Here is a 5733-nt window from a genome sequence, read left to right on the forward strand (position 1 = left end):
ACGATGTTTGGTTGTTGTGGTGTGTGTGTGAGTGCGTTTCTACCTGTCACTCGTGAAAGGACAATTCGTGTTTCTTCGTCATTTGTGTTCCCACCGTAGTAAAATAAAGAGCTTGAAATTGAAAAGAACGATTATGCGGCTTTTGCAATTATCAGGTCCCTGGCAATGATAAAATTGTGTTTATGTTTAAGGAAGAAAAGAAATATAGAACAGTGTTACCTATTTTGACACTAAATTAAAAGATAAAATATACGTTCTTGTCCCAAATATTTAAACATATAACACACACACACACATACATATTATATATATACACCTCGTATAAAAATCCGTAACTACGCAACTTTTCGTTAAACCTTTTAGGATTCATGGTATCTTTAGATACTATGGCGTAAATGTTATCTTTGACCGCTTATTTAGGTTCTATAACAAGTATTTAGGCCGGCTTTTTTATTGGTCAAGTCAAGAACACCCTAGATGCATTTTGGAACCAGATGGTCAACTTGTTGACGCCAAGTGGGGACAGAGGGAAGTGACTTTTCCTTAAGGAAATTTCAAAACTTTTTCAAACTTTTAGTTTCCAACATACCAGATTGAAACTTTGCATACGGATTGTGTGCACCTTTGAGTATTTCTCAATTTTTTAGATCCCTATGTGTACTCGGACCCGAGCCTGAGGATCGCAACTATTCCGAGGGGGCGATTTTTTTTAGAAAAATTTCCGATTTTTTCCAATTTTTCTTTTTAGGTGTACGATACGCACATGTGAGTGATACCGTTGGAAAGGGCTTGTTATATTGAAGATAGTTAGAAAGGGCTTGTTATATTGAAGATAGTGTTTGAACCATGACTCTAGGCCAAATAGTAACGACGCAGTAAATTTTTATAATATGACTTGAGTTGATTTTGACTTTAATGTCCTGTTCAGCAGCGAGGCTATGTGAGACGTGGACCTAGTGATTAACGTGGAATCCAAACCACATAAGCTCCCACCGGGAATCGAACCCGGGTCTCCCACACCAAAGGCACGTGTGCTAGCCGGTTAGCTACATGTGTGTGTGTGGCCTAAATTCAGACTTTCAAAAAACTTTTCATCCCTTGGTTTTCAAGATACAAGATTGAAATTTTGCACACGCATTGTGTACGTAAGTACGTATTTTCAAGAAATTTTCAGATCCCTACGTGAACCCAGGGCCGGGCCTGAGTCAGTGTCGCATGTAGAAAGTAAAAAATCAGGGAGCCAGCCAGACCCCGTAGTATGAGAGGTATATCATGACTTTACTATAAACTTTCAAAAATATATAAATAATAAATATTTTTTCACTCAAAAAAACTGGGGTCCTAGGCAGGGCTAGATTTAGGGAGGTGCAAAGGTGCACGTTTGCGGTTCAGGTGTATGATACGGACATGTGAGTGGAACCGTTGGAAAGGGTTCGTTATATGAAGAAAATGGCATTTGAACCATGACTCTAGGCCAAATAGTAACGATGCAGTAAATTATATATATATATAATTTAAATTTTGCAGGATTTAAATTTTGCACACGTATTGTGTGCATAACTCGTATTTTCTTTAAAAAAATCATTTCCCTACGTGAACCCAGACTCGGATCAGAGGGATGCAAAAATTTCGAAAAATCGAAAAATCTCCCGGTTTTCCTCGATTTTCCAGTTTCTTGTATATAATACGGACAAAGGAGTGGTACCGTTGGAAAGGATGCTTTACTCTGAAGAAAATGAGGTATAAACCATGATCCTATGAAATGATCCCATGATCTTCTACATATTTCAGATTCTATCGAGAATCAAATTCATGGTGTATATTTCAAAGTGAAATTTCCCTATCTATTCAAGAAATTTGTATTTCAGCATATAGAGGCAAATATTTTTGCTAACTTCATATACCCTGCATTTCATTGCAGTTTTATTTTATTATAAATTATTGCTTAATTCTATTATAGAATTGTTCATAATTTTTGTCAAATTATCTTCGACATTTTCAAGTATAAATGTATTTTCTTCATTTCTTTATATACCGGTAACGAAATGTAATACCATAGTGACCTTTTGCACTATGCTCTCTGTTTCGTTAAGAGCTAAAGGTGACTATTTTATTTCCAAACGAAAAATAAAATTGATTATATTTAGTTCCAGAATTAAAGACGATGGAAGCCAATGTGCTGACCACACACAAAACAACTTAAATCCATCTTCTTGACCATAGCTAGTTATAGACTACAATTGAAGAGCATTCAATTTACTTTGAGCTGTAAAGTTATTCATAGTTTTTATTAACAGTAAAATCTAGAACAGTTTTATGCTTGTAAAATTCTACTTCATTTTGCTCGCTTGACAATAAAAATATACATAAATACTAGCAGAATATCGAATCACAACTTCAACTGTAACAATATTTTCCTCTTTACTGGAGTCCTATCTGATCGATGAAAAAATAAAAATAAAAAAGTAGTAAAACGAAGACTCGAACACGGGTCGCAGGAATGGCAATTCTGTACGAATCTAATGAGCTATGGAATAAGACACACAAGTCATCTACTATATATATGGTAATAACCCTAAGCTTCACGCTGTGAAAGAACGTTGTGTTTTTTTTTTTTTTTTTTTTTTTTTTTTAAATAAAGAAGGAATTCACGTTATGACAAGTGCCTCAATTTGAATGGTGAATATGTTGAAAAGCAATGTAATGTGATATTTTTCCCATGTGTCTAATAAACATTTTGTATCTGCGAGTGTGTGCCATTGATATCAAACGGCAGTCCTTTTCTGAATTGACCTCATAGTATTTAGTACGTTGATCTTAATTTCAGTGTGATTGATTACTCAAGCGACTCTCCGAAACCATGACTGGAAGTCAAATTTATCTTGACATAAATTTGATTTCTCCAGCCATACAAACAAATGGCACAACCGAACAGTGGCGTAACTAAAAGCTTGGGGCTCTCCCGCAGGCAGCGTGGAGTGGGACCCCTTCTCTACGTCCCACTTCACAATTTTGAGCTACCTGATGGTGTGGGGCCCCCACAATGCGGGGTCCGCGGAGCCCTTATTTACGCCCCTACAACCGAATACTGGAACTACGATAAGCGCATTAATTAGATTAATAATGCTGTGAGTTATAATGTAGATAGATATAGATATATAATCTATTTAAAACAAAACATTTTACTTGATTTTTCATTTCCGAAGTTTAGAATTTTGCAGTATTAGATTCTCAATGAATAACTGCAAATTAGAACATTAACTTTTAGCATAGAAATGAACTATGGCTATTCATTTCTATGAACTATGAACTATGTACAGCTCTTCAAGCGTTGTGAGATAAAAAGTTGTAAAATAACCGCCTGCAGTGTTTTGTCTAATTTTGTTAATTTTGAGGAGAATCTAACACTCTAGAAGATAATGACCTTTTAACTTTTGTTGCAGGTATATTCAAAAATCTTTGGAGGAATTCTACAACTTTGGGGGGGGGGGCGTCTAGAAAACACTGTATTGTAATATATTTGCAAATTAGGTAGGCTATAAGCAATGGCAATAGATTTTTATTCATAAGATATTTTATACTAAATGAAAATCAATCTAACAACTCTGTTTAATTTGAATTATCTGTATTATCTGGGGAATAAAAAATATTATATAAAATCATGATAACTACTATTTACAACCGTTGTCAATCCAATGTTTGATAAAGATTTTTCAACATTTCTCCAGAACATTCCATCTTGGGCAACCCTCTTTGAAATCATTCATCAGTGCTTTATAATTTCACCATACCATACGGTATCAGGGCCTCCTCTAGGTCACTTCTTATCATTTACACAGAAAATAAGAGAAGAACATATTACTGAAAGTGCTCGAAAGAGCAGGAAATATTGCAGCCCAAACTAATGGAGGAAGTGGCCAGTGGAAATCTTGACAGAGGACGAAATGGCAGATGGATATAATGATGGTTTATAATTACCAGTACATTGCTATTTAATTGAATTTTACATTATAAAATTTCTAATTTACTGTATGCGCTCATTTAATCATTGTATATCTATCTATCTATCTATCTATCTATCTATATATATATATATATATATATATATATATATATATATATATATAATGTTATTACATATAATCTTAGAAGTTCTAGGGAGAAGATTAACCCGACTAACATAATGGTTAATGCGGTGACTTTTCGTTGAAATAATTAAAACGATATTTTAAATTAAATTACAATTTATATAGAAGTAAAGTAAGTATGAAATAACTATACATAAATTCAAAATTCGAAATTTTAATTATGAAGTATCTATATACAATTTTGGGATTCAAAATTGATTATAATAACATGAGATAAGCACTAAAGCGCTTGATTGACAAACCAGAGTAAGAACTGAAAATAAAACAATATTGAATAGGTTTACAACAGGGGTGGCTAGGCTTTCTTAGGTTTGAGGGCTACTTCTCATTTTCGAATTCTCTAGTGATCTACTAATCAAAATATAGATTAATAATGAGTTCCTGATGGACAGTAAAGAAGAAGTAAACACGAACAATAAAATTAAGATTAAATAAATATTTTTTAAAAACCTAATTAATTCATTTTTATTTTCTCAGAAACGTTCATTTGTTATGAGAAACTAGAAATCAGTCCATCGAGACTGACTGATACAGATAGTGTGACACAGACCAACCGCGGGCTACCTCTCACGATTGCCGGTAGGCTAGTAGAGACTATGATTGATGTGTTGGCCATCTCTGGTCGATTATAATGACTTGTTTCGAAGACATGAAAAGGGTTTCAGTCAAGGACGTGGTCCAGGTTTCTGATGTATGTGGTCCAGGTTTCAATTCCCCGTGCTAGTCGGTTTTATCTCATTTTAAACTATGGATCTACCTTTGCTTTAGCCGAGGTTAAACTTCAGATATCAAAGCAAACCAAATCGAACGGGTTAATTTGTTGTAGCTTTCGTAGTTTGGAAGGCACTTCGCATTTCATGAACAGAAATTGGGGAAAAGATATTTCTTTCCTTTTTGTCAACAGGACAGACCACTGGGCGACAGGTATAAACAAATTCTTAACAAAACCATTTTTTAACCAGATATTTCTCGCTTTCCTTCCAAGAAGCTGACAGCCAAGAAGGGTTGGAAGCGGTGACCTATTCATTCCTTTGTTTCTCTACGGGGGGCTATACCTGGCTTGCATGGGATAAGTTGAACATGTCGAACTTATCGCATCGTATCACATGCAGGAGATATATCATGAGATAAACTAATTTAGACATGATGATTTCTGAAACTTATCTCTACCCTTGATGATTTATCATAACGTCTAAACGGCCTCTAAAGAAGAGTACTAACACTGTAAACCAAACGGAACAGTGAATGATGATTTATAATGGGATCGTCCCAATTGGATTGCAATCCTCTCTTATCAAGATCAGGGGTATCTGATCCCACGATAAATGACCACTTAGAAATGCTGTCGTTGACATCTGAAGCCGTTACAAGGCTAAGATCTTGTCGGAGGATGGTCTCGATCAATGGCTTAGCACCATAGAATGAAGACAGAAAGGATTAAATAGGCAGGTCCATGGCTCAGCGAATGCCGAGACCTCCGTGGTTAACAGGGAGGGACGCCTGCAACCAAGAGTTATAGTTGAGTGAGCAATTCATGATCTATTCTAGACAGGTTTTTAAAGTGTTGTCATGGCATTCTAGAAGA

Source organism: Thermobia domestica, chromosome 4 (assembly GCF_964235325.1).
Source record: "Thermobia domestica chromosome 4, izTheDome1.hap1.1, whole genome shotgun sequence".
Classification (NCBI taxonomy): domain Eukaryota; kingdom Metazoa; phylum Arthropoda; class Insecta; order Zygentoma; family Lepismatidae; genus Thermobia; species Thermobia domestica.